The sequence below is a fragment of the Vespula pensylvanica genome, chromosome 2, assembly GCF_014466175.1.
Source record: "Vespula pensylvanica isolate Volc-1 chromosome 2, ASM1446617v1, whole genome shotgun sequence".
Taxonomy (NCBI): Eukaryota; Metazoa; Arthropoda; class Insecta; order Hymenoptera; family Vespidae; genus Vespula; species Vespula pensylvanica.
The window spans coordinates 5,623,644-5,642,358 of NC_057686.1; the positions used below are offsets into that span (position 1 = coordinate 5,623,644).

At 42.9% G+C, this 18,715-nt stretch overlaps 1 protein-coding gene and 1 long non-coding RNA gene across 5 annotated transcripts in view; one reads left to right on the plus strand and one right to left on the minus strand.

Moving 5' to 3' along the window:
• The window catches only part of LOC122637604 (UPF0489 protein C5orf22 homolog), a 428,365-nt gene that overhangs the window by 311,476 nt on the left and 98,174 nt on the right, over nucleotides 1-18,715 (plus strand). The gene's annotated exons all lie outside the window — the stretch shown is intronic.
• The window catches only part of LOC122637608, an 18,664-nt gene continuing 1,147 nt past the window's right edge, over nucleotides 1,199-18,715 (minus strand). Inside the window, exons 1-3 of one of the 2 annotated variants that reach the window (XR_006329271.1) lie at nucleotides 18,235-18,715; nucleotides 12,413-12,463; nucleotides 1,199-8,866 (exon numbers count right to left, since the gene is read on the minus strand). The exon at nucleotides 18,235-18,715 is cut by the window's right edge and continues 1,134 nt beyond it. This is a non-coding gene — a long non-coding RNA (uncharacterized LOC122637608). Of the gene's footprint in view, nucleotides 8,867-10,580; nucleotides 12,464-18,234 lie in introns of those variants that run through there. The other variant, XR_006329270.1, reaches the window with a different exon arrangement.

Sequence of the window (18,715 nt, forward strand, 5' to 3'; positions counted from 1 at the left end):
ATGGATGGAAAAGGGCGAGAGAGAGAGAGAGAGAGAGAGAGAGAGAGAGAGAGAGAGAGAGAAACTGATGGAGGGCGGGGAACCCCTCTACATTAATGCCACGTTGCAGAGAGCAGCGTGTTCGCGTGCACACCCATGTGGTAGAGAAGGGAGTGGGGGAGGGATGCACCCTGCGAAAGTGGGATGAAAACCCCTCGAAATCGAATCAATTAAGCCACGTGCTGCCCCTCCACCCTGCACCCTCTGACGTTCGAAGCCTAACGATTGGATTCGATTGGGTCGATCCAAAGCTTTTCCCAAAATGGAGAAAACTCTCTTTCGGCCTTTCATGTGGTACGAGATGGAAGGAGGAATGAGGAAGGTGGGAGGCAGGTGGGTACGGGTGGAGGAGGGTTGATAGACGGGAAAAAATTTTTTTTTATTCCCATGGAAAACGTGTCTCGTTTCTCGCGGCACGTTTATCGAGAGCGAGCGTGAATCATCGAACGAAATCTAAATCCGCGAAAGAGAAAGTTACGACTTCGGGGTGAAGCTTGCCCTGAGCGTCGGAATGTTCTGAACCAAACGGAACGTAAAGTAGTTATAACTTGGGCCCTCCGAGGTAAGCGTAAACTTTTATAGATACGGAATTACGAGGGAGAGAGTTGGCGATGGACTAAGGCGATCTAACGTTCCATCTAATGTCTCTGTCGGTAAATTCGAAGGGAATAAGTGTATCGATAAACGTCACTTCGTTCGACGGTCCAGCGAATTCTATTCTAGATTATCTCTATCTGAGAACTCGAATAAAGCTTTACGTGTATCGACGAGAACAAAGAAGTTCGTCGGTAGATGTTTATCTTGGTCTCGTATCTATGTGTACCTATGTATGTATGTACATCTCCTATTCTCAGAGCACTCGTTCCATCGAGGTTTTACGCGATGCACAATCCTCTTGTACATATTGCATCGCGCGTTCCTTTCTCGCATTAATATTCTGCGGACAAATATTTGAGTCACAATCATTGTGAGACAACTAAGTTATTGCGAGACACTTGACGCGACGGCATGAATATTGTATAACAATGATAATCGATGGCCTTGGCGATTCGGAGGAAAGTAAGAAAGGAGGCGGTGGTCAAACGCGCGGACTTTTTATTTTTTCTTTCTTTTTTTTTCATATATATATATACACATATATGCGTGTATATATATATATATGTATATGTATATATATATATATATATATATATATGTATATATTGTTTACTCGATTTTACAAACGGATGTGCCTCATATTGTTTTTCGATAAACGAGAAAAATGTTTCGTAGCGTTCGCCAATCATTTCGAAACGTTCCCTAGGAGATAGACACTCGATCGCGATAGGAGTAACATCGAGTTTAACACGAAACGAACAGACGCGTAAAATGATCGCCCGTTTCGTGGACCTCCGATTTCGAATCCGCGTTAACTCGCGCGCGCGGCCTTTCGTCGAAACGCGTCCGTCCGAATCGGTTTATCGCTCGACCGCCTTTTCGAACGATCGTCCGACTCGGCTTTACTCCATCCGGAAATGGAATTGTACTGGGGTTGCACGCTCTTTCATCCACCTACCAAAACCTCACCACTGTTCTCTGTTGTCCCATTTTTTTCTATATCTATCTCACTTTCACGCTTATTCTATCTCCCTTTCTCTCTGTTTTTTTCCGATTTTTCACTTCTTTTTTTTTTCCTCCTCCTCCGTCCAAAATACACAGATGTACGAGCAGGTATGTTCCACGTTGGAGAGTAAATACGATGCCACGTCGATTAAAATGTCGCGGAATCTCGTCCGCTCGCGAACGCATGCGGTTTTTTGTCCGCTATTTGATTCTCTCTTTTTTCCGTAATTCTAGTCTCCCTCTCTCGATTTCCGACATTTTTCAAACGTATCGTTTGTTGTATATCGTTGTCCGCCGTGTTTCTTGTTACAAACTCGTTACGCCACGTGATACGAAAAAATTAGAAGGGTTCTTCGATGAATCTTTCTACGAAAACCTAATCTTGTCGAAGTTAAAGGGCTGAAGAAGATGCAACCAAGCGAATTTTTAATCAGATTTCGTCGGCGCAAAGCCAGACGCGCTGCCGCGACGACGAACGTGAAAAGTAAAAGGGGAAGAAGAAAGAAAGAAGAAGAAAAAGAAAAGGAAGGGGAAATAAAAGCATAGAGAGGGAAAAGTTTTGGTAGACGAGTACGAGAGAAAACGTCGAAACCCCATAAAGTCCGGGCCATCGGGCTCGTAGCTCGTCGACGAGCTGCCGGGCTTCGGGATGACCTTCCTCGTTTATTTAATTATCGATCGAACTTTAGCACACGTCCCACCACCCTCGTGCTCGCGTCGATGCGTCGACGGCACGACGATTGAACGAGAAAATTTCTCTCGTTCGGGAACATCTTTTGGTTTAATATTTTTTAATAAAACCGGTACCTCGTAACTAGATATTATATTATTTATGACCACGAATCTTTTTTCCCTTTAAAAATAGAACAAAAAAAGAAGAAAACTTTGAAAATGATTCGATTTATTTAAAATTCAGAAACCTCTGTCTATCTGTACTGTGTTCGTTGGTAATAAGTTATTGGAGACTTAATCGAGGGTTCACGTAGGTGCATGTAGGGGTGGGGATAGGGAAGGGCACTCTTTTCAAGCAAGCAAAGCGGGGCGGTCTGTTGGTAGTACATCGCACACACGGCATTTAGTGTTGGGAAGTAAAAGGGGCCACCCTCGCGGCAAACGAAGCGCCATTTTTATCGTGAACGCACCACGCCCGTAGCCAGCCTCTCCCATCCTCTTTCGTCCGCTCGCTCGCTCGCTTGCTCGCGCACACATACACCCTCTCGTACGGTCCAACTTCAACCCGACAATTCGCTCGATCGTTCGATTCGTGCCGTTTAGTCTCGATGCGTGCAAACAAGCGACTCTTTTGATTTTTTTTTATTCCTGCTACCTCTCTCTCTTTTTCCACCCAGACGGCCTAGATTTCTATTTTTAAAAATCACCTTCCCATAAATTCCTAATCGTCAAACAATCCTCACTATGCTTAATTATCGTTTGGATTTAGTATAACTAATTTTATAAATTTGCACCTGTATTTCTGAATTATTTTCTTTCTTCAGAGCTTACTACAATAAATATTGTTTTATCTCTTTTGTCTTCCTATACGTCGGTATGTCGTTTACTCGCGCGCACGATACGCAGGAAAGAGCTCGGACGAAAATGCTTCTCTACGCGTGCAATCGTCAACACCATACCCGGCGCGTATCGCTCGACTAGCTCTACCGCTGGAAAAAAAGTTGTTAACCGACGATTCGATTTAATTACTGGCGTCCCGACGCCTCCCATACGCGTTTCGAGACACGCCTCGATGGAACGCGAAATCGTTCATTGTTTCGTTCGCGCCCGATTTTCTCTTTCGAAGCGATCGTTAATTACGAGGATGCAACGAGACACCATCTCACTTTCTCTCTCTCTCTCTCTCTTTCTCTCTCTCTCTCTCTCTCTCTTTCTATTTCTATCTCTTTTAACACGCTCGTTCTCGCGATGGCCGAGGGTACGAAGGGAAGCCCTGGGGTCGGCTCACCTCGTAAACACGATCCGACGATCCGTCGTTACACGGGGAAGTTAGCATCCCCCTATTAGCATATTATAGCAAGAGTGTATGCGTGTGAGAGCGAGAGAGAGCGAGAGCTAGACCAAAAGAGAAAGAGAGAGAGAGAGAGAGAAAGGGAGAATGCTGGCACGGTAGGCAGTAAAGTAGACAAGTAACAGTCACCACGGGTAATCTCGCTCGCAGGGTACGACACGGCGATAATCATAACTCCACTTGCACGACATACAAATTGTTAATTTGTGCCGCGAACGCCTCTTGGAAAGCTCGAACAAGCAAGCTTCGTATAACGTCGCACGTTTAAGACGTCTCTACGACGAACGAACCCCGTCGATCGTATCTCTCAAACTCGTCGAATTTTATATATCATTCTACCTTGATAAAAGATACAGTAAAAAGAGGAAAATCGTCAATGGATAAAAAGATATTGCTTGTTTATTTCCAAATGAACTTTCCGTCAAATCCAGATGGAAAGAGACGAGAAACGTTTGGTGTATCGCGTTGAACGATGATCGTAGCTATCGATCTCGTTCCGCGTTTCTTTTTATCAAGCGCGAGCGACGGAGCGAGTTCTTCACGAGTCGAGTTTAAGCGTATCGATGACGAGTCGCGCGCACAAGGCGCCAGGAGCTATAAAATCTTGTGTTTTTGTGGAAAAACCGGTATTATAATGAGCGATGTTCCGACAATCTTCTTTGCTCGATCGGTCACTCGCTGAAGTGCACGCGGCTCTCCTCTTATCCTTCAATATTCTTAAACTTGTCTCGAACGGGTTCCAGGTTGAACGCGCAACGATATCAGGGCCTCATAGAACTCGTCGCATTTTATTGGGACTGTAAAGGAAGCCTGATTTAATATCAGTTGTAAACACATATCTGCAAAAGCGCTTACCCCGAGACCTCTCTCTTTCTCTCTCTCTCTCTCTCTCTCTCTCTTTCTCGCTCGTACACTTTGGGACCCCTTTATGTTCGTCAATAACGCAAAACGCAAAACGCACCGGTGATTACGGCCTTCCGCGAATTTAAATTGCCGACGTCTCCGCTCGTATCGCGTGACACCGCCAACGACCGCAGTTAACCGCGAGTCTCCCTCCTCAATTTTTTGTTTTTCCTTTTCTCTACTTCTCTTAACTTTCAAAGAGAAAGAGAGAAGGAAGATGAGAACCTCGAACCGATGATCTAAGCTAAGAAGAAATTCCTCCTTTAGAAGGAAGAAATCCCTAACGAGTTTCACCGATTTTTCTTAAATAAACCGACTCCGATTCGTTGTCGTGTCGTTATTTCTTTTATCTCTTTACCGCCAAGAAATGTCTAATCGCCGTACGTTTCTTTTACGATATTCCCCTATTCACCTTTATCCTGTATAGCACGCAGAGATACAAAATGAGAGATTTCCTTTTACGATCGCGCTTCGTCGTATCGATCGGCATGGATCGTTCTGTATTTTCGTATCTCTCTACTTCTATCTAACGCTCAGTATTTTCATAACGTGTAAACGAGGGAAGAACGCCATAGGAGAAGGCAAAAGGAAGAGAGGAAGGAAAGGAGGGAGATAGTGAAATATTCGAAGGAAAGGAACGAAGTAGGTGGTGAAACGATGTCGATAAAATCGAATCACCGCCTACCTTAAATTTCATAGGGAGCAACGAATAGCGGCCGAGCGCTTGTCCATTAAATTCCGCCATTTTCTATACAGCGGGAGGGGTGTCTCGGTTCGTCGCAACCGAAAGTGAAGGCGTACGTGCTCGTCCAACGTATGTGTTATATGCGTGTGTGCGATCGTACCGTGGTAAGAAAAAGGGGAGGAAAAGAGAATCGGAAAAAGAAGAAGATAAAGGGAGATGTACGCGGAGATACGTACTCGCTAAGAGTAGTTACGTGAGAAAGAGAATCAGAGAGAGAGAGAGAGAGAGAGAGAGAGAGAGAGAAACGAAAGAAAGATAGAAAGATAGGTAGATAGTTAGACGGATAGAGTAGAGAAAGAGAGAAAGAGAGAGAGAGAGAGCAGAAAGGGAAGGGGAGAGGGAGCGATAAAAAATAAGGTGTTATCGCAACGAGGAAGTCGGCGTTTCGCGGTTGCGTGCTCGGCGTGAGATGACGTCAGACAAGATGGCCGCGGCCCTCTCTTTCATCACGCGAGGCGCGCCCGCGCGCGCAAACGCGTCAAGCGCAATGACATCGAGGAGGTTACGGGCCAGATTAAATAATTAGGTAGGGGGAGGAAGAGAAAGAGAGAGAGAAAGAGAGAGAGAGAGAGAGAGAGAGAGAGAGAAAGGGTGATGCGGTCAGGGGTGAACGAAGGCGGAAAAAGTGTCCAAGAGGATGGACGCTCGTTTAATAATAATCTAAAAGCCAACGAACGATACTTGCGTCGGCTTATCGCTTCTTTCGTGCGTGCAAAATAAAATAAAAATAAAGAGAAAATGAAAGAAAAAAAAAAGAAAAAAGAAAAAAAGAAAAAAGAAAAGAAAAATAAAGGAAAGAATAAAGCAAACTCGCGAGTTTCGAGACGATAAAGCGTTCTCGATAAAAATGGGTTCCAAAAATAAACGGCGGCCGTCGGCGGCTATCATTATCCGCTTTCGGTTTCGACACTTTGTTCTCTCCTACTACGATCGCTCATTTTCACCTGTGCCCACAATCGATGGCTCGCGCGTGCGCTTACGTTCGCGCGCGTTAACTGGAAATAACGTTGTTTGTTGTTTCAACGATGTTTGCGCAATCTGTAGTAAGTAGATAGGTAGATAGGTATATATCTACTTGATATTAATGATTAGCGGCGGAACGTTGTTGGATTTCGTATCGAACGATAGAGAAAAGATAAACTCGTTCTCGCGCGATAAATATATTTCTCTCTCTTGCTCTCTTGTTTTATCTCTCTCTCACTCTCTCTCTCTCTCTCTCTCGCTCTCTCTCTCTCCCTCTCTCTCTCTCTCTCTCTCTCTCTCTCTCTCTCTCTCTCTCTCTCTCTCTCTCTCTCTTACTTTTCACAACGAATAAATCAATGGGAAAATGGTGTTTCGACATTTCGACGCTCGAAGTAAAAGGCCGTTGTTCTTGCTGTTGTGCTGCTAAGGCAGACCGATAAATGTCTTTCTTTTTCTTTCCTTTCTTTTTCTGTATCTCCTCTCTGCAACCAACCCTCTCTCTGTCTCTCTCTCTCTCTCTCTCTCTCTCTCTCTTCGTCCTCCTTCAAAAGTTAACGACATTTCACGGCAAGCAGTGTTGGTACTATCGATCACCATGTCTTTTTCTACATACGTTATTGATAATCAATTCGAATCGGCATTCAAGATTATCTCGTCGATTGCGAATTCGATCGGCAAAGGCGCACCGACGCGAGAAAGGTGATTGTTAAAGATCAACGTTAACGAAAGTTTAACATCGAGTTAACGACGCGACACGCTGAGCCGGTAACCCATAAACGAGAATACACGGATGCGCGCGCATACAGAAGGGGGTGAGGAGGGTGGAGGGGTAAAAAGAGGTAGGCAGATAGAAAGAAAGAGAAATAGAGATGGAGAGTGAAAGAGTTACGAGGGAAAAGGGGAGGAATCCGCGAAAGCCACCCTTTCGTATGCAAATTCTGGGACACCTGGAGCTAAAAAGGCCGCATGCAAATTCATCCCAGGGCCATTCGATCGGGGCCCGAATTTCGTTCCCCACGTTACTGCAGTGCTTTTACAAGCTCTGACAATTTTCCCTCTCTATCTTCCATCCTCTTCTATGTAAAAACGAGTTAACGATTCGTTAATTTCCAACAAATAGCATTCCCTATTCAAAAATCTCATTGTCTATTATCTTTTATCTTGGAACTAACGATAAACGAACTTTCTCTCTCTCTCTCTCTCTCTCTCTCTCTCTCTCTCTCTTCTCATTCCTAAGTCTCGCTCACGTTCTAAAGCAGCATAGTTCTCGCGATGCATCGTGCCATTCAAGCTAACGAGCGCGCGTCTACTCGGCGAAATTCAAACTATCTACATGCCTAACTGAGTGTAACAGGCAGGGTGAGAGAAAGAGAGAGAGAGAGAGGAAGAGAAATACCGATCGAACTTAGCGATTAGAAAAGTTCTAACACGTAATAGGCAGCTCGTGATATCGTCGATATCGATAATTTAGTGACACCACCGTACACAAATAAATTAGTATTATAAGATAATGAGATAATTCTCGCGGAATCATCATCGTGATGCGGATGATCATGAGCCATCTCGGACTTCCTATCTCACCATCCTCCTCCTTCTCCCCCTCCTCTTTCTCCTCTTCCTACTCCTCCTCTTGCGTTAACCGCGCCACGTCGTTAAAGATAATTTATTGCCCGCTCTGTTGCCGCGCCATAACTCATTGCATTTTGCCTGCAACGTATCTCAAGTTATTTGTTCTATGGAAACGTATGCGTGCCGGCTTATATAGCGTGTTTAGGCGAGTCGCTCGAGCGCGCGAACGACTCCTACCGTTTTCCCTCTTTTCGTCGCGTTCGTTAACTCCTCCTCCTCCTCCTCCTCCTCCTCCTGATTCTCCTCCTCCTCCTCTTTCTTCTATTTCTCATAAGAAAAGAAGATATAAACCACGTCGTAAGTTATCATTCATTACGGGTTATCCGATATTAAACTTAGTCGCTTTATTTTCAATCGATTACTATGTAAGTAACGAGACGGTAAAGTTGTAAAATGAAAACGTCATCTAAATAATCTCTTCTTCTACTCATCTCTTATCTATGTATATTCTAAGATATACATTTTCTATCATTTAAAGTTTCCTTTTGACATCATGATTCAGATAGCGAGCGAGAAGTAATAATCGTCAACACTCTCGTAAAAGAAATTTACTTGATTACCTTTATTTAATGACCGGATTCGCGTGCATACCTCGTTTGGCACTTCCACAAGAAACGTTGCTTGCTTATATATTATATATATGTGTGTCTATATGTGTGCTCATATGTATGCGCGTGTGTGTGTAGAAGTATTCACCTAAACGTATGTATTTATCGTCGAGACGTCTTGTCGCTTATACGCCCATCCTCCGTCCCCTTTCTTCCTCTCTTTTACGATATTCACTTCGCCATTCGCTTCTAGAGAGATCGCGAACGCTTATGTGTACTCGAAAGAAGACGAGCTAACGAACCGTTCTCCGGTGCGTTCAGCCTAATTATTTTCCACGATAACGAGCGTGACACGCTAATTGACGAACCACGAGTCAGCGGCTTCTCCTGCTATTCGTCTCATTCGCGATATCCCTGAAACGTTATTCCGTCTCTTACTTTACATCTTACGTAAATTGCACTCAAGTATTACTGCGATCTTTCTTATTTCTCTTTACTTTTTTGTCCTTTCTCTCCCCCCCCCCCCCCTCCCTCTCTCTCTCTCTCTCTCTCTCTCTTTTTCTTCTCATATATTAGTGAGAATGGAAAAGAAAAATTTACGAAGAGAATCGACGTTTATACAAATCGGAAAGTTTTTTTATAGAAATTTCGTTCGATTTTTTGAACGATTATTTAAGTTTCTTCTTCTTTTTTTACTATGACTATAATCAATGACGTTTTTTAATCGTTTGTAATCTATGTTTCTGCTCCCCTGAATACCGTTCATGCGCGGCATTGCAAAATATTGTTTTCCATTGACCATTACGTTCCTCGAAATTATATCCTTCCAAGAAAAAGCTACAGAGGTCAGTACGATTAAAATTTATCGCTCCTTCGGCAAGGTTACTCGGAAGCAAAGGAACCAATGGAAAAACTCCAACATTTTTTTCGAGCGATACAATTTATACAGCCGTAAATTTTGATAATAATCACGCAATATAAGAAATTATCAGGAATCGAAATATACTTCTGGTATAGGTATTCCAGTCGTACGGAAATAAGAAATAATCTTATTCCATGGTGTTCGATCTTTTACGATCGCCATTTACGATACAAACTTAACGCAGTGCGAGCGCATCGCGTTTGCCGATCGATAATGTTTTTACTTAGGTTTGCGTGATGTTAAACCTCTCGTCAGTCTTATCCTTTGCCTTCCATAATCCGCTGCCCTCTCTCATTCAACTCCTCTCTCTCTATCTCTCTTTTTCTCTTTTCCTCCCTCGGCATTTATCGCCATTGCGTGCTCCGTGCTACATGACGCTCCGGAATTTTTTAATGGTGTCCCATTGCGCGAAGGTTCGTTAAATTTCGCGAAGAAATACGGCCTGTTCTACCGGTATTCGCAGTCGTAAACTCGTCCCGGTCTTAAATTCTCTTTTCTTTTTTATTTTTTTTTTTTTTCTTTTCTTTTTTGTCGTTTTTTTATAGGAATAAGCCCTAAGAACTCTTAACAGGATCATTACCGTTATTAACGTCATTGTCTCGTTAAAAAAAAAAAAAAAAAGAAAGGAAAAAAGGAAAAGAAAGAAAGAAAAGAAAGAAGAGAAAGAAAGGGGAAAGAAACAAGTAAAATTGAAGGGACCGAAAGGGGGAGACATAACATAGTACATCGCTTTTAGGGTAGGTCGTGCAGTTACCATAAAATGAAACATTGTTCTGACTTTGTTCTGAACAAGTACGTATGTATGCACCTAACTATAGTTATCGGACATTTCAAAGAAAACGAGCATGAGAAGAAAGAAAGAAGAAATATTTTAATCATCGCGACCTCTTCGTTCTTCTTCGAAGAAAATAGAAACAATACGCGATATGAAAATGTTATAATTCGAAAACAGTGTTATCAATGATTCGAATTTATTAGAAATTTGTTATCGTTTCATTGAGATCTTCTCTTTCCCTTCTTCTCTCTTTTATCCAAATCAGTAAAAACGAAGCGATTGGCTCGAATCGGCGGCAACAACGGAACTTAAATCATGGAATCGAGACACAAGCTCTCCCCGTTCATCGAGTCATTGGCCCCGACTACCCGGCGATAAAGTCGAACGTAAATCGTTATCTTTATTGTGGCACACGATCCTCTCTCTCTCTCTCTCTCTTTTTTTCTCTCTGTCTTTTCAGTACGTCTGGATTTCGAAATCGACGCCGTTCCGAGAGAAGCAACACGTTTTTCTTTCTTTTTGCCGCTTGTTTTTTATCGCGGACCAAACTGAACTAGCTATCATCTTCTTCGTCTCCCTCTTCTTCGGTCATCAGTGAAGAAGTAAAAAAAGAAGAAAAAGAAGAGGGAGAAGAAAAAGAAAAAAAAAAATAAAACGGGGACCATGATGCTTCGTTTACTTTTTAACGAATACCAAAGAGTCGACGCTCCTGACTATTTTATTTCGGAAACGATTTCGAATGAATTTTATGGAAATGAACAAAAAAAAAAGAAAGAAAGATATAATAAGATAAAAAGAAAAAGAACAAAAATCGAGTCCAAAATAATTTTGAAAATTCATTATCAAATTAAAAAGAGAACGACGAGTTGACGAAGCAAGTTATTTTCAAACCTTTCAAGTCTATATTTTACGACTTTCCATTGTGGTTCTTTTCCTTCTGTTTCAGTTTCTCTCTCTCTCTCTCTCTCTCTCTCTCTCTCTCTCTCTCTCTCTCTCTCTCTCTCTCTTTCTTCTTTTTCTGTGTTTCTTTCTTTAACGTAGAAACGAAGCCGCAGCACGCAAGGAAAGTCAAACGTTTCCGACGTACGTACATACAACTCTAGCGGCAGCGATGGCTCGTGTGAGCGGCCAAGCGACGTCCATAATTAATGATAATTGTTCAACTAGCTTGATGACTTTAATTAAAGGCAGTTCTGCAATTCCGCGCGCGCTGCGAGCGTATCTCTTTTCTCGGTCGAGCCCGTCCACCCCCTCGGCCTCCACCACTTACTTCTCCTTCTTCCCTACTCCCCGAGCCTCATTTTTCAACGTCCCTCCGGCGTCATTAACGTTTCAATGGCGAAATATCGTGCGTTGCTATCAGGCTCTCGCTATTAATTTTTATATCGAATATAAAAATTGATACATTCTTGTAAAGGAGCGAAAGAAAAAAGAATGAAGAAAAAATAGAAAAGACCGTTTTCTAGATAGACGCCATTTTATCATTAATTTTAAATCATTTCGATATTTCGGACTATCGATCGTTTCAAAGAAAGACCGTTCGAAAGGAAAGACAAAAGGGAGGAAGGAACTCTACTAGGATAGGGATTTATCTGATCCGTGACACGGCCTGAAATAGCCGGAGTACCAAAGTCGAAGTCAAAGTTATGGTCTCTTTTTCTGCCGTCTTCGAGATTCCTTTTCTCGAAAGCCTTTTGCAGAGAAGAGAAACGCCGCGCGCTCTCGGGTCCTGCCATGTGTTTCGAATGAATTTACATGACGTCCCACCGTGTACCTACGTCACTTTTTGCGCTTGTACGCGAGCGCGTACGTGTGCGTCTGTATGCTGGCCAGCATGTGGGCAGAGATTCCCTGCAGCGGCAGATGTTGGACCATCTTCCCGTGGCCCCTTCGAGATATGAAACTCGGCATGATTATACCCTATCAACCACCGAGAGACCAGGGCCGTATCGTTTGGCTCCTATACTCTTTCTATCTCTCTCTCTCTCTCTCTCTCTCTCTCTCTGTCTCTCTCTCTCTCTCTCTCTCTCTCTCTCTCTCTCTCTCTCACTCACTCACTCACTCACTCACTCACTCATTCACTCACTCACTCTTTCGTATCCTCTTCGTCGATTATTCGACTTTTGCCGATTACACTTTCGATTCTCATCTTTCGATCAAATTCACATTGGATCGTATTCTTACTATAAAAGCGGCGAATGCGTCATAAATCGTAAAGTACTCGGCATCCCCCTTTGAAATTTAACGATCAAACTATTCTTACCGTCCGCACGCGAAGAGACGCGCGTATTCCTCTCCGCGAGCGTGGCTGAGTCTGAAACAGAAAAGAAAGATATACTTGTAGAGGATCCAACGATGATATAAAAATATTTTCATAAACCGTCCGAAGATGATTATTATTTTTCAAGGGAGGAATTTAAAACGAGAGTGTCGCGTTTTAGCGGAATACAAGGGACGATGATGACTTTTCTTTTTTTCTTTCTTTTTCTTTTTCCTTTATCTTTCTTTCTTTTTTATTTCTTTTTATTTTCTTTTCTGATTTTTCTTTTTTTTTTCTTCTTATTCGTCGAAAATCGATTTCCGAGCGAAACTCAATTTCATGGTTCGTCCTCGAGCGAGCGCAGCATCTCGCGATCCTTAACGCATTACGTATTCCACCTCGTGCTCCGCCTCCTTTTATTATTATTGCACCGAGCTTTTTATTTTTAATCCCCGGTCCACCGTCCTTAAGGTTAGGTTATCGAGCTCCGGCATAAGCCAAGCGTTCATTATAATCGCATCAAGACGCAGGAGAGGAGAACGAGAGGGAATAGGAGGAGCAAAGGAGAAAGGGCCACTGGCCACAAATTATTCCGTGTAATTCCTCCCCGGGGTACGTCGACCCTGTCGAAAATTTTACTTTGGTGGATCCGATTTTCTTTCTTTCTTTTTTTTTGCTTCTTCTTCTTCTTTTTTTCTTCTCTTGAATCTTCGACTATCCTTCGATCAATCTCACGGAACCACCGATCACTGTTTCCCAGGACTCGAAAAAGACTTTCGAATTAATCACTCGATCGCTTGGCTAGAGTCAAATCTTCGAAGCTTTTGTCATTTTAAACGGTACAAAAAAAAAAAGAAAAAGAAAAAACCTTTTCTAGAAAGCCGATACGATGTGTATCGCATTATAATAACATCGAGGCACGTATTAATGAGTCCCGTTCTTGAGGGAACCCATACCGTACAGTCAGAGAAGTCTAGTTTGTCGCGCAGATGGTTTGACGTTCTTCGGTCCAACCCTTTTACCACCGAAAATTCCTTCTGGTACTAGCTCTCTGCGAGCGAAGAAGAACGATGGGTCGGAAGCCCATTAATATTCCATAGACCGCGGAACCCCGTGAGAAAGACCTTCCAAAGGGATTTTCCTTCGTTCATTAGCATAAGGCGACGATACTGCAAATTCTCACGAATCCTTTCGAGCTCTTTACCGTCATCCTTGAACTTTCGCTTTTCCAAACGAATCTTATCGGACTTTTACGTCAGTAAAAAAATAGAATACACACACACACACACACACACACACACACACATATATATATATATGAGGTAAAAATAAAAGGAAAAGAAAGAAGAAATTAGGTCGACCTAAGAAGAAAAAATTAGAGAAAATTATTGTTATGAGAAAAGAGTTCTCCCAAATCCGTATAAAAAAAAAGGAGAGACACACAGAGAGAGAGAGAGAGAGAGAGAGAGAGAGAGAGAGAGAGAGAGAATAAAAAAGAAAAAGAAAAACGTTAACACCTTTAAAAGAGATTATTTTACGGAGATCGAAGGTAACGCTTTCGAAGTTGAAATCGGTGGCTTTCAACGCTCGCATAATTACGACTCGAACGAAGAATTATAGACCTTACCGGTTCGACGCTCGCTAAAGTTCGATAGATCCCTCCCCTTTCCTCGTCGTTTTCTTTTTTTCGACCCTATGAGATTTTCATAAAATTCCCATAAATAAGAGTGTACGGGTCGTCCTTATTTATATACAATATTTATACGTTACGCATGACCTGAAGCAGAAACGGAATCGCGCGTATCCCTTCGCGTTTAAAACTTTAGCCTTGTGTATGTGAATGTGCCGGTGGGTACACGGATACCTAGAACAGACCTATGGGTCGCGTAGAAGGAAAAAAAGAGAAAATAGATAGGGAGACTGCGCTATGCGACACACCTGTGGATCATGCAATATCTTTTCTCTTCCTACCTTTACTGTTTCGTTCGAACGTCGATCTGTCAATGCGATTACTTATGCATGTATTCTTTCTCTCTCTCTCTCTCTCTCTCTCTCTCTCTCTCTCTCTCTCTCTTTCTCTCTCCGTCTCTCTTTCTCTCTCTCTCTCTTTCTCTTTCTTTGAAGGTACAAAGTTAAACGTACAAAGTGAACGTCGATTTCATTCGAAGCCCGTTAGACATAACGGGGACGGAAAATACTACGAACTACGAAAGTTCTTTTTACCTAGTTGACCGAGCACGAGCGCGAGTTATCATGCGCTTTGAGTCGGAACTGGTGAAAGGATGGAGAGCTCATTCGTCGCGTTGAGAGTGAAACGGTATCTTACCATTGTTTCGTTCAAAATCTAGAAATTCGAATTTCGATAAAAATCGCAAATATCGACAACTGATTGGAAAAAGAGAAAGAAAAATAGAGAAAGAGAGAGAGAGAGAGAGAGAGAGAATAAAATAGACAGATGGAGATGGAAAGAGCAAGATCGATAAGAGGCGTAGCTCCTTCGTCGCGAAAACGAAGAGCAAATACTCAAGGCCTAATTTCGTTACGTCAAGGACCGATGGAAAAGCGAGTAAAATTCAGTAGAAAGCGTAGCGGCGGCGCGGAAAACTCTCTTCCGGTCGCTGGAGTTTCGCTTTAAGTCTCCACGGCATCCGTTCGACTGTTCGAAATGCGATGGGAAAGGGCACGAGCGGTCTATCGTCGAAATTGCCAAGGCATACCAATCTCGATGCTCTCGTACGCTCGAGAAAATATAGTAAGTACATATATATCGAAAGTAAGAGAGAGAGAGGAGAGAGAGAGAGAGAGAGAGGGAGTAAGGGTGTGACCGAGCAAATTTTGTTCATAGAAAAAAAGTGAAGCGAATCGACAAGGAGACTTGGCTTAGTTCGTCAACACTGACTCATCGAATTTCTTTCTTCTTCGGCGAGATGTTTGAGAATTTTCAAAATCGAAGGTCGTTCCGTTCAATCGTATAACCGAAGTAAATAAATAAAAATAAATTTCGAAAGAAAAGAAGAAAGGACAGAAAGAGAGAGAAACAGAGAAAGGAATAAGAGAAAGAGAGAGAGAGAGAGAGAGAGAGAGAGAGAATAAGTTCCCACACCATCACTATACCACAACTATCACCACCACTCACGATCAGACAAACTTCCTGTCTCGTGCAAATTATGCTAACTCGTGCCAAAGCGGGCTAATGAGTAACGGTGTAAACGGACTCGGTTAAGCCACTACCTCCCTTCTGCTTCTTCTGCTTCTTCTTAGTTCGTGTAGGGTAATTACCTAATTCGGGCATGCGCAATTACCGGCGATTAAAGTGTCGCTTTCGACGCAGTCACGACACGTTTTCCCAAACAGCTGCGAATGTACGTGTGTGCATATGTGTGTGTGTGTGTGTGTGTATGTATGTATGTATGTACAATGTATATACTACGCAGATATCTTTTCTTCTTTTCTTTCTTCTTCCCTCGGTGATCGCTAACTCCGGAATATTTTCAAATCCGAGGAAAAAGAGTGTACCTTCTAGAAAGTGCAACCGCGAGTACGCTAACGATTCTTCAAAGTCCGACGGTTGTGGTCAAAAATCTTCCAAAGTGATCCACGACTCGGTCGGATCATTTTTTTCTCTCCGAAGGTAGAAACGAGTTTCGAAGGCACTATGCGAGAGCGAAAGAGAGAGAGAGAGAGAGAGAGAGAGAGAGAGAGAGAGAGAGAGAGAGAAGGAAAGAGAGAAAGAGAGCAAAGCTTTGGGATAAATCAAGTGGAAGGTCTGTGTGGGCCAGCGAGTGAAAATATTCGGTCCATGGCTTTATACGAGACCGCTGAGCACAGTGCTGCTCTACGAAGAGGAAAAAAAGCGAGTAGCCTGCTCGAGAACGAAGAAGAGAAGAGAAAGAGAGTGCGAGAGAAGGAGTGGTGAGGGAGGGGAGGGGCGAAAGAAAAAGGATAAGGAAGAAGGCGCAGGCAGGGCACATTGCAGCAGCAACGACTGAAGATATCAATCAACGGGCGCATTGTGCTCGGGGATAATTTGACGCGCGGCTGAAAAGGCCAGAGCTCAAATTCCACGATCGGATAATGGCCCCTATATGGCCCCGAGGAGGTAGAACCTCAGGGGTATATACCGGAGCACAACTTCCACGGGAACCTACCGGCACGGCGATCTTCTTCGACGATACCTTTCGGCCCTTTCCCGTTCTTTACGGAGCACAACGAGACGAATCACCGGATAGGAGAAATTCTTCGAACGCGAAAGATCCCCCGAGATTCACAAGCTCCTTCGCGATTATCGACGATCTTCATCTCTCGATTTACGATTTGAACGAATTTATTATTTCTCACTCGTACCTCTGTAGATCTTTCAAGATGAAATTACTTTTACTCGAGTAAAAAAAAAGAAGGAAAAGGAAAAGAAAAGAAGAGAGAGAGAGAGAGAAAGAGAGAAATAAAATTTCTTCGGGCGACATACCGCGCGCGTCACTAAATCTAGTTGCTCGACGATCGACCGATGACGTGGCACGATTTACGAGAGCGCTGAGCGACGGACTCGATCATCGAGCGCTCTCCGCGAACGTATATTTGACTTGCACGAACGAATCGCGTTTCGCTCTTTTTAGACGAGAAATCCATCTGTTTCTTTCTTCCCTTTTCTTCTTTTTTCTGCTTCTTTCTGTTTTTTTTTTTTCGTTTCTTTTTCCATTCTTTTTCTTATCGGCGAAGCAGAAAAAGGGATCGCGCACTCGTGCATCCCGTATTTACGACTCGGCGAAGGCACTTTAATATCCACGTTTAACGAAAGAACGACTTCGTGATCGTTTCGTGGGATTTCGAAACGAATTACGAAGAGCGCACGACGTTCCTCGAAGGACTCGACGATATAAAATATTATCGCGATATCCTTCTCTAACGACTCGATCGCGTGTGATTAACATTCTCCTCGATAGGTCGTTCGATACTCTTCTTCTTCTCTTTTTTCTTTTCTCCTTCGATATTTCCTTTCTCCTACGTTTCTTCATTTATGTTCTCTTCCCTCTGGGAAGATCGATTTGATGGATCATGCGTGAATTATCGAATGGAAACAACTATTTGAACTATTTTAATTGCACTATCGAAGCTCTCGACATTTTTCGAAAATTCGTACACCTGCGAGCTCTATTGGCCCTTTTCGAAAATAAATCCGACAAATTTCACCTTATTGTGTCGCGAACGTTCGATTCAATGCGACACTTGACTCCTTGAGTCAGCCAAATACAGGATTAGGTGCAACAGACGTCTATGCGTCGTCTGTTGTGCACAATTTACGAAGCCGATGAAGCTTTTTCCTTCAACACAATACCTTTTCCAAGGGTGATCCTTTCTACCTGAACGAATGAACTATACGTTATACGAGAGAAGGTACGGCAAAAGGCACGTGCCTTTTGATCTTTCCGAAAAAGTCTGACGATTTTACGGACGGTGGAAAAAAAAATGCTCGAAATTCGGATACTCTACAGGTGGAGCTCGCTGGTCGATTGGCGCCACTATAAACCGTCACTACTGTTTCATCGAGCCAATGCACTCTCTTTGATTCTTGAAAGGTCGAATCTTAAGCTGATCCTCGGGAACAGAATCTATTACTATTCGAGGATCGTAAGATCGCAATAGGGCTAAATTATCACTATTAAATCGAAAAAAAAAACCGATCATCTTCGCACAGTATTTCTTTTCTTTTCATTTTTTCGTATATGCGCGTGTATGTGTACGTGTATGCAAAATAGGACTATTTTCTTTTCTTTTTTTTTTCTCTTTTCATTATTATTGTTTCGAATTGAAGAAGTATTTTTCCTTACCTCGCAAGTCGCATTCTCGATCGTCGAATCGTCCATCCGTCGGCGGATAACGCGTCCGCGCGTACGTTTTCCTCGCTCGACAAAAAAATACGCCCGATTATGAATTTCCCTTCGAGAAAATATTGTCGTGCAGCTTTCTCCCACACTGTTACGATATTACTACCGCACATTAAATACTTTATTTATTTCTATCTTCGTAACACTGTTTCCTTCGTTATCCGCACATAAAAACGAGTCGTGTAAACTGACTCGACTCACCGCCCTTTCTTCTTTCGTGCGATTGTTCTTTCTTTTTTCTTTTCTTTTCTTTTTTCTTTGTTTCTTGTTTTTGCTCTCGTTTCGTCTTCATTGAGGTCGAAGTCTATCGTCCTCTTTCATTGACGAGAATATGTTGTTGATTCCGGGAATTCGAATACCACGTGCTCCGGTACGTAAAGTCGCACAAACTTCTCGGCTCGTTACAAATTCCACTTGGACCTGT